Source organism: Podarcis melisellensis (genome assembly GCF_964234715.1).
Source record: "Podarcis melisellensis genome assembly, chromosome: 6".
NCBI classification, from domain to species: domain Eukaryota; kingdom Metazoa; phylum Chordata; class Lepidosauria; order Squamata; family Lacertidae; genus Podarcis; species Podarcis melisellensis.
Window position 1 is genome coordinate 32194590 of NC_138538.1, and position 11185 is coordinate 32205774.

The following is an 11185-nucleotide window of genomic DNA, read 5'->3' on the forward strand; positions in this document are numbered from 1 at the left end:
CGCCATCCCAAAAGACATGCCTTAGCAAAAGATCGGTTGGGGAAATTCCATTGTCGTAGGTCAGAGCGGAGAGCTCTCTCTTGGGCTTTCCGAGCCCTCAGCTAAAGGTAAGGAGAAGTACAGTTGGTAGAAATGAGAGAGATTTTTCTTTTGGATGGTGTCAGGGAAAGTGTCCCTAACTTGGGGGACTGTTGAGAGACAGAGAAGGCTGCATGTACAGGCTTGCCCCACAGCAACCAATGGCATCAGGCGTAAGGGAGTCAGCGGGCGACACAAGCTGGCAGGATTTGCAGTGTCTTTATATTTTAGCCTAGCTTGTTTTGTCCTTCAGCTTGCCCTTTGCTCTGGGATCCAGATGACAATCTCCATGGTGTCTCCCCTGCATGGAGGCTGTGGCTGCGAATTTGTTTAATGATCAAACAATGTGTGGCTATACTAGAGGAGTTCCCAGCAGTGGTAGCTCCTGGTGAATAGAGACGTGCCAACTGCCACTCGCTCTAGTTGATTATGTTACCCATATAATTAGCAAGGGTGTTGCTAGTGAGTGGGGGCAGAACCTGGCATGGCTTAACAAACAAGGCTGTCAACAAGAACACAAGGTGATGAAAAAGAGAAAAGGCCTCGAAGATGGCTTTTAGAGTGCACAGACTCGCAATCACTTAATGGGCACGCAGGGTGGTTAAGGAGTCATTAAAAAGGTGGATTGTTTGCTTTCTTTCAATGTCTCTGTGTGGGTGAAGTATGGGGGCAAGGGTGAAGAGCAGCATGGATTAAACTGAAATAAAGGTGGCACTCCTGTATGTGGCATGCTAGTGAAACAGAAAGAGGGCAAAATTGGACCCAAGGAGCCCCCAAAACAGAAAACTAGAGCTTCAGTGTAAGAAAAGGCACACCCAAGGAGAGTGTGCAATATTTTGACTGGACCAAGAGGCAGAGCTCTACACAATCTCTGCAGACCACCCCAAATACCAAGGAGCCCCATGTTGCTCTTCTCTTTCTTTAAATCTGTTTAGTAATTTAGATGTCTGTAAGAATCGCCTTCTGCCAAGCATCGCCTTCTAGCAGTTCGAAAGCACGTCAAAATGCAAGTCGATAAATAGGTACTGCTCTGGCAGGAAGGTAAATAGCGTTTCCGTGTGCTGCTCTGGTTCGCCAGAAGTGGCTTAGTTATGCTGGCCACATGACCCGGAAGCTGTACACCGGCTCCCTCAGCCAATAAAGCCGCAACCCCAGAGTTGGTCATGACTGGACCTAATGGTCAGGGGTCCCCTTTACCTTTAAGTGTCGCCTGGTGCCAAGAGGAGGAAGTTGATATGGTTAAGGTTCACTTGCTGGGAAGAGATGGCTCTTCAGATTCTCCCACCTATTTTCTTCCATCGTATATATTCCCTCCCACCCCCTGCTCTGCTATTGCTGCATACCATTCCTGGAGTAGGCAGAAACTACATACAGTGGTACCTCGGGTTAAGTACTTAATTTGTTCCGGAGGTCCATACTTAACCTGAAACTGTTCTTAACCTGAAGCACCACTTTAGCTAATGGGGCCTCCTGCTGCTGTCGTGCCGCCAGAGCACGATTTCTGTTCTCATCCTGAAGCAAAGTTCTTCACCTATTTCTGGGTTAGCGGAGTCTGTAACCTGAAGCGTATGTAACCTGAAGCGCATGTAACGCGAGGTACCACTGTAATACCATCATGTTTGCAGCTTCTAGAATTTATAGGGCTGTGATAATAATACCTAGCAATAGCTTAGCTCTTTCAAATCTCCAAACGCTTCACCTTCATTATCGAATTGTAACCCTTGACAGCAATCCCACAAGGCAAGTCATCATATCACCAATTGGAAGACTGGAACTGAATGAGAGTGGTTTGTTTAAGGGTCACCTTCCTGATCTCAGCCTCTTAGCCACAATGCAGTGGGGGAAAGGTAGATTGGGACCACGTACATTACAGTGACTTGAAAAGTTGTGAGGTTGCCCCCTCCCCCCCCCGTTTCATGTTGCATTTTCATGTCACTGTACATACCTGAGAGGGAATGGAGATGTCTTTACCCAATGCAGTGTATCGGATCTGTTCCCTGTGCCTGCCACTCCCCATCTCCAATTCAGTGAAGATGTCATCTGTGCATGGGCAGCTTAACATCAGCTTAATTGGGTTGATTTTTTTGAAATCAGATGGAATCTGGTTTGAGGGGAAACACATCAAACAACCATATTTCTCAAGAGGTGACAGGATACACATGGATTGTGGCTAATGTCATGTGTACTTGGCTTGAATGCCAGCCATGGGAGTGCTCTGGAGCTGAAGTAAACAGCCTGGGATCTACTTGTAAATCTCTGAGTGATTTGCAGTAGATTAGCAAGGATTTTGACTCCCCAGTTTTTGCTTTAACAACAGGAACAAAAGGGATGTTTTCCTTCTAAAGGCGCCTCCAGACAGTCAGCATTTTGCAGGAGGGCTTTGAAGCAGGTACTGTGAAGTTCAGGTCTGCACAATTAAAGTTCTTTGTTTCCCTAGCGCAAGAAATCTACTTGGAAAAAAAAGCAGAGAAATGAATTGACTAATGTGGAATGAACCAATAAAGGGGAAGACATATAAACATCTCACAAGCAAATGAGAATGAACCCAGGAGGAATTACAACCTCCGCACAATCAAATTGAATACTTAATAAAGACTGGGTACCGTCTAACCTCTGCACAGGTTTTGTGCCAGCAAATTATTATTAATTATTAGTTTTGTATACTGTCCTATATCCGCAGGATGATTGCTCAATTAACAGGTCATCTCAAGAAGGTAATCTGAAATAGGCTGCTGAGGTGAAGTGTATGGTGGGAGAGGTAGGATGAAAACATAGCAAATAAAATGCCCAATTGGTGGATTACACTCAGCTTGGCAGGTCTAGGCTAAGCTCTGCCTGCATCTGCGAGTAAAGATGATCCTCCCATAGGGCAGGATTGAGGGATCCTCATCCTTAGAAGGAAAATTAACGATAAACCTCAAAATTTGGGGTCAAAGTTTTGCAGGGGTTTTTGCTTTGCAGCACTCCACAAACTGAGCAATTGAAACATCACAGTGAGGTAACTTTGGCACAGATTTGGAAACCCACAAATTTTGGGTTTCGTAGTTAATGGGGCCAACCTTAGATTGTCTCCAGGATGTGGAGAATAAAACTCCGAGGTGGCTGTCACCCTTGGAGGCCAAGGCCCGAAAAAGACCCAATATGGAGGCCAATTGGCCAAAGTATTGGGAAATAGTAGAAAGAGACGGAGACAATTGGAAATTGCAGAGTTTAGAGAAAATGAAAGATAAAGTGCGAGACTGGTTACACTATGCTCAGATTAAAGAAGTGTTTAAGAATGATAAAAAACTAGGATTCCAGGTGGAGAAATCGAAGCTGGAAACAGAACTGTTAGAACCTAAGACTAAAGTATTGTCAAAAATGTATAATTTGCTGCTGAAATGGAATACACAAGACGAATTGGTTAAATCGGCAATGATAAAGTGGGCACAGGACATTGGGCATAATATTATGTTTGAAGACTGGGAAAGGTTGTGGACCACCGGGCTGAACTTCACTGCATGTAATGCTTTGAAGGAAAATTTAATGAAAATGATATATAGATGGTACATGACCCCAGTTAAGTTGGCTAAAATATACCATTCGTCTGATAATAAATGTTGGAAATGTAAGGAAAATGAAGGAACATTCTTTCACCTCTGGTGGACTTGCCCTAAAGTGAAGGCCTTCTGGGAAATGATATATAATGAGCTGAAAAAGGTATTTAAGTATACCTTTACTAAGAAACCAGAGGCCTTCCTTCTGGGTATTGTCGGCCACAATGTGTTAAAGAAGGACAGAACATTTTTTATGTATGCAACAATGGCAGCAAGGATACTGATCGCTAAGAACTGGAAGACTCAGGATTTACCCACTCTGGAAGAATGGTAGATGCAGCTGATGGACTATATGCAACTGGCAGAGATGACTGGCAGAATCCGAGACCTGGGAGAGGAGAGGGTTGAAGAAGACTGGAAGAAATTTAAGATTTATCTACAAAAGTATTGTAATTTGGCTGAATGTTAACAAAGATGTCAGAGTAGAAACAACTGTCTACCATCAAATTATATTTTATATTTGAGATTAATCAAATCTATTGGATATAAGATTACAAACAAAATGATAATTTGCTTGGAAAAGTTTTCTTTTTAATGAAGTAAGTGGAAGCAGAAGGCGTGAGGGAGTCCATAGTAGAATGAAAAGATGTTATAAAAATTGATATTGTTTGTTTAATATGCACTTGTATGAAAAAAACTTTAATAAAAAATTATATTAAAAAAAAAAAAAGATTGTCTCCAGGATGGGGCTGCTTTGCTCTCAATCACTGGGACAGGGAGAGCTCTGGCAGCTTCAGCTTTTCCTTCTCATCAGTATCGGAACATGACAGGAATAGCTACACCTGTGGATCTCCTGGCGGCCTCAAAGTCCTTTAAGAACAGGGCTCCCTGGCAGGTGATCTAAAAGTCATCTGGTCTGTCCCCTGCACCAAGGCAGCTAGCACTATCTGCAGACACGCCTAATATGTTAACACACTGCATCTTCAAAATGATAACATGTCCCACAAGCAGAGAGCAAATGATACAGCGCCAGAGGTGTCTGTTAGGCAAGAAACCTTAGGACTAAATCCAGCTGGCTTGAACAAGTAATAATAATCTCTTGCTTCAGCAGCCAGGGAGTCCAGGGAGTCACCGCCCCATCTCCCTTCAGGGAACATCCCAAACATGGGAATCAGATCCAATGTATGCGCAAACAAAAACTGTTCTCTGAAAGGGATTTTTTTGGGGGGGTGAATCAGTGATGGTATACATAAATATTCTCCAATCTTTGGATACCTGGGGCATGATCCCCTCGCTGCCCCATCCCATTAAAACTGGTAGCACACTTTCCCCTTACACTCAGGTGCTCCATATACATTTTCTAGGTCAGATCCCAGGACAATGGGCTTTGTTCTCCTTGCAGCTGCAGGATGGCTCCTCTCTTATTGCCTCCCACACCCAGCATCAATCCAGGCTCATTGTTGTTGTTTAGACGTTTAGTCCTGTCCAACTCTTCGTGACCCCATGGACCAGAGCATGCCAGGCACTCCTGTCTTAATCCAGGCTCATAGCATTTCAAGGCAACGGTGGCACTTCCCCTGAGATTCCCTTATGCCAGTCAACTGTTGTGTGGGCTGCAGAGGGACCCCCCCCCCTTTTGTCCACACCGCCTCCTTTTATAGGATGTCACTATTCCAGGCACCAACAGAGACAAGAGGAGTCAATGCTGCCTGGGGCCTTCCCAGATCAGTGGACATACTTTGGAACCCCCTGCCTGTTGACATTAGGCAGGCCCCTTCACTCTACTCTTTTCAGCACCTGCTAAAAGCATTCTTATTTATTCTTCCTGGAAGGAAGAAAACCAAAAGAGGCTTGGACAGCAGGGTCAGCCTCTTTTCTTTGGCCTTAGGCCCACCCCCAGCTGGCCGTACATTGTCCTCCCTGGCTGAGGGTGGGTCAAAGGCCGGCCCAAGCAAGTGGTAGGCACCTGCCCAGGTGAGCCCCACTCGGTGCCGCAAACCCCGCCCACCTGTGGGAAAGGGAGGGCGGAAATTAGGGACGTGGGTGGCGCTGTGGGTGAAACCTCAGCGCCTAGGACTTGCCGATCGCATGGTTGGCGGTTCAAATCCCCGCGGTGGGGTGCGCTCCTGTCGTTCGGTCCCAGCGCCTGCCAACCTAGCAGTTCGAAAGCACCCCCAAGTGCAAGTAGATAAATAGGGACCGCTTACCAGCGGGAAGGTAAATGGCGTTCCATGTGCTGCGCTGGCTTACCAGATGCAGCTTGTCACGCTGGCCACGTGACCCGGAAGTGTCTGCAGACAGCGCTGGCCTATAGAGTGAGATGGGCGCACAACCCTAGAGTCTGTATGGGCAGGGGTACCTTTACCTTTTACCTATCCACAAATGTTGACATGTGTTTTCCATCTGTTTTTAGCTTGTCCTTGGTTTTATTTTGTGAATGTTTAAAATAGTTATTTTAAACTGCTTTTATACCATTCTTTTAGTAAACCACCATTCAGCTTCGTTTAACAAGCAAGTGATATATATGTTTTGCAAAATAAATTACGGTAAATAAAAGTGGGAGATGCACTCAGCATGCTGCCTGGTGTTCTCCAAAGCACCTGTCAGCATCTCATAAGAACAGAATATGAGCCTGCAGGAGCAGGCCCAATGGTCCACCTAAGTCCAATATCCTGTTCTCACAATGGCTACCCAGATTCCTGTGGGAAACCCACAAGCAGGATTTGAGCACAAGAGCACTCTCCCCTTCTGTAGATTCCAGCAACTGGCATTCAGAAACATTGCTGCCTCCAATTGTGGAGGCAGAGGGAAGCCATTGTGACTTGCAGCACATGCCCTACACATAGTTGGGGACTCATTGCTATAGATAGGCCACTGTAAGCCAGAACTGGAATGGTGGATTTATTAGCTCCAGGCTCTGTGAGAGGAAAGAGGCAGGATGCAAACTGGAGGAAAATGAGGCCCTAGAATTACCAGTTGATCTTGCACCTCAGCAGCACCTCTGTGGCAGAGAAGGACACACCCTCCCTGAGCAACCTCTCCCCTCCCAGCCCCCAGAGGAAATCTTTCCAGGAACAGCTGCTTCTAGGAGCGTGAACTGTCTAGGATTTGCTCATAGGAAGATGGCCCTGGGACAACCCTGCTTAATAAGGCAAATCAGGCTGAAGGCAACCTCTTTCCTTGGACGTGTTTTAAGGATCCCTGAATACTCTTGCTCGCCTGCCCCCAGCCTTGACTCCACAGGCCTTTCCAATCCCATCCCCCTACCCCAAAATTGCACAAGAGTCCACTCTCACTCTCATCCCCCTGCTTCCCTTGTTGCTCTGCAGAGCAGGGTGCTGCCGCTGCTGCAGTGTGGATCACGGCTGGAACAGAGGCAGGAGTTGCTCTGCTGCAACCTGAGTTGGTTAAACATTCTCCCAGCCCTGTTGGGTAACAAGATCCACCAAGCCGGAGCCTCGGCAAACATGACGAGCTTGCCAGAGTGCAGGATGCGTGACAAGCTTCTCTTGCCCGCCTGCCAATCCTACCGCGTTACCTATTGACTGAAAATAAATACCTCACCCACCCCAACTGTGCCCTTCTCTCCCCCCTCAACCTGTTCTCGCCTGAGCTTCATTACTTCATGCTACAACTATGCTTCCTTCTCCCTCGCTTCCAACCTATCCCAGCTCAAGTGGCATAGAGGGCAAGGATGCTGCCTGTTCCAAAGAAACCAGTGCCTGAAGCTTCAGGCTGTTTATTTAAAGGTATAAGCACACCCTGTTGTGAGGTCTTTGGAACAGGTACCAAGATGTTCAAACAACAGTTGATTCAGATTTTCACTATTTAATAGCAGAGGAATAATCAATCAGCAACTGAGTGCCTTGCTTTCTGCAGGCAGGCTGAACTCAAGCTAGGGTGGTGTAAGTGGTTAGGGGATTGGACTAGGACCTGGGAGACCAGGCTTCAAATCCCCAATCAGCTATGAAGTCCCTATAGGCCAGTCACTGCCTCTCAGCCTAGCCTACCTCACATGGTTGTTGTGGAGTTTGAATGAGCATTTGCTTCCTGGCTGCCTCATTTTGCCTAATGGTAGGGCTGGCACTGCTAAACAATGTTCACACTTGACTTTTGGCAGGTTTTCAAGGGGGAGGAATGCCCTAACTGTGGAACATCCATCATTAGGCTGCCCTGTTGTTCCTTTGTTCCCCGGACTAGATCACCATAGATAGTGATGTGCTAGTCAGTCAGCTATAGAATTTAAGATGAGACATATGGGAGGAGGCAGCCTTTGACGTATGTTGGCTCCAAATCCATAGGCAGCCCTAGTCACAGCTCATCTGTGATGACCGTAATGCCTATATAAGTAACCCAGACATTATTGAGCAGGGAGGGGGAACCTGTGGCACTCCAGATGTTGTTGGGATCCAGCTCCCACAAGCCCCAGCTAGCATAGCCAGGGATGATGGGAGTTGTAGTCCAACAACATATAAAAGGTCACATGCTTTTCCATTACCCAGAACTCCTCCCCTTTCTCTGTTTAACCCTGAAGATACTAGTTAGGGAAGATATTAGACAGGGATATGGGGAGCACCAAATAAATAATACAATGCTGGGCACCTGAGGGAGAAGTAAAATGAGAACTTGAAAGCCTGGGAGCATTCAAGAAAGAAAGAAAGAAAAAAAGAGTGTATTTGTTGCTTAATGCTTCTGAATCAACCCTATTTGCCTATATGGGATTGAATCTCACATGAAAATAGTCTAGAAATATTCTGAGTACATTTGTCTTTGTCACAACTATGACGTGTGCGACATAACTGTGATGTTAATATGGGCTGCGTTTTGACTGGGTGTGATATACCACCAACGTTTGTTCTTCCAAGTTTTGTGCCATGTAGTAGATTTGTTGCTTCCCTCCTTCAGAGCATCACCTCACCACTGCTGTGTCTGGTTACTTTTTTGTAAACGAAATAGTGAAGACGAGACATGTAGCCAAGCTGCTGTTCAAAATGTCAAGAGCAGCAGTGGCTGGCGGTGCCGACAAAGCGGTGCTGCTCACCTGGCTTCCCGGTGGCAGGTGTTGCTGCTGTTTACCAACAGGGAGAGGGACAAGGTGGCAGAGACATCAACCTGGAGCAGACACAGTGGCAGAGTCAATCGGCGGCTCCCACTGCTGTGCCTGAACCATGCCAGGCTCCCCCCTATCTTGCCCCTACCCACCTTGGCAACTGACAACGGCACAGACTATAGATTAACCAGGACTTTTATTTTTCCTGCATTTGCCTGCTGGCTAAAGGAGAGTGTTTCTGAGCATGTTCAGAGTTAGCAACAGAGCTTCCAGGTCCAAAGAGTTGATTTCCAGGCAAGCTTAAACCCCAAACCTCCCATTTGCCATATAAGCTTTGGCCTTGAACTTTGCTGGCGAGGAGTGTCATTTAAGATGTGATTTCAAACATAAATATTGGGGGAAGGCGGATGCTTACTTCTGGTGAAAAGATGTAGATGTTGGGAAATATCAAACATTATTATAATTTAGTACCGTACACAAGAACTGGATCAGGCCAAAAGCTATGGTGCCCAGCCTCCTGCCTCTGGGAAGCCTGAAAACAGTTTTCTGCTAAGAAAATAAAAGGATTGAATTTTTAAACCTTAGTTGGTACCTCTGTGATATGTATAAGGGATTGATTTACCTGGTGAAAATGTCTGTTTAGTCCAGTGGGCAGAGAACAGGACCGAGTGTAGAAATAGCCCAGTTAAGGTCATTGCTGAGCCTTGAAGCTCTCTGGATGATCTTGGGCCAGTCTCTCTCTCTTTCTTTCTTTCTCTCGGCTCAACCTATCTCTCGGAGTCGTAAAAGGATAACAAAGGGTGTGTCTGTGGACTGTGGACCTTGTAATCCACCTTGTGCTTCTTGGAGGAAGGATGGGAAACAAAATCTCCATCATTGACTGGAAAACCTGGTTACGTGTTTTCAGGTGATTGGCAACTATCCCCTGGCAAAATGATTCAGTCGAATTTTAATGCACTGTGTTGGTATTTCCCAAACCCATTCTCTGAAATCAGATTAAAGTCAGCAACAGGCCGCCTGTGCCAAATCTGTCCCTTTGAAGAGCGATGCCTGATTCCTTCAGTTGATTAATCCAGAAATGAAAGAGAAGTTTGGAAGGAAAGGCAGTTGAAGCGATGGAACTAGGGCCGCATCCATACCATACATTTAAAGTGCTATGATATCAATTTAAACAATCCCCCGAAGAATTATGGGATATGTGGTTTGTTAAGGATGCTGAGAGTTGTGAAGAGACTCCTATTTCCTTCCCAGAGGTACAGTTCCCAGACTGGTTTAACAATCATTCCCTCTTCACAGGAAACTCAAGTAATTGTAGCTTTGTGAGGGGAATAGGGGTCTCCCTAACAACTCACTGTACCCTTAAACACACTACAGCTCCCATAATTATTTGGGGGAAGCCATGGCCATTTATAGTTGTATCACATATTCCCACATATTCCCCAATCACCCACTTGGTGAGGGAGAACAGGGGTTTCAGCCCACCCATTTCCCAAAGCTATTGTGCAGTAAGTACAGCTAGTTGCTGACCAGAGTCTTAAATTCTCCTTCAGCCACAGTTAAACAGGGTATGAAAAGTAGCTGCTATAGCAAAAACTCAGAAAGTTTCACTTGGCACTAGGCAAATAACTCAGAAAGTTTCATTTGTCATTGGATGTAAAAGTTCATATTGGGTGTTGATGTTTGTTTTGCTGATGTAATTTTATTAAAAAATTGCTTGGTGCTAGCATGTTGACAGTCTCACACCAAGACACCCTCTCTCCCTGCTTCAAACACGTGCTCTAGTTTAAACACTGTTTTGGGAAGTTTGAGAGTTTTTACACTGCCCCTATTTGGAGTGGGGGGTGGGAGAAGGGTTCCCTCCCCCCCCCCAACCTTTACATTACAAAGAAAGACTTAAGTGTTTTGAATTCATGGCTGGCATTGACAAGGCTACTTACTCATGGGGGGGGGGGTAAACCGGGTAGTATCTATTCATGCCTCATTGATTCATCTCTTTACCTCCTCCCTCGATTATGAACAAAATTTGCCGTACAGTTGTTTGTCTGGAGAAACCCATGAAACTGGAATTATGACTCTTCGTATCTTAAGTCCCTAAAACACAAATAGTGGTAACTGTGTGCGCCTGAGTCATAAAATAAATTGGGTGGTTGTGTGTTTCTGAGTCATGAGGGATGTTTTCTGAATGCTTAGCAGTGGAAATGGTATTGTGCAGTTTCTGAGGTGGTATTTGCATATCGGGACGGGAGTTTTGTAAATAACATCTGTGTAGAGAACTTTTAAGACTGATGAGGTGAATAGAAAACTGCTGTTTGTTTAGACATGGGAAGCTCAGTCCCTCTAACCTCTCAGAGAATTTGGGTGTTCAAAGGGTACAAATGTGTTTGTAGCAATGGAAGACTGGATGCCTAGAGCATGGGTAGGTAAACTAAGGCCAGGGGGCTGGATCCGGCCTAATTGCCTTTTAAATCTGGCCCGTGGACGGTCCAGGAATCAGCATGTTTTTACATGAGTAGAATGTGTG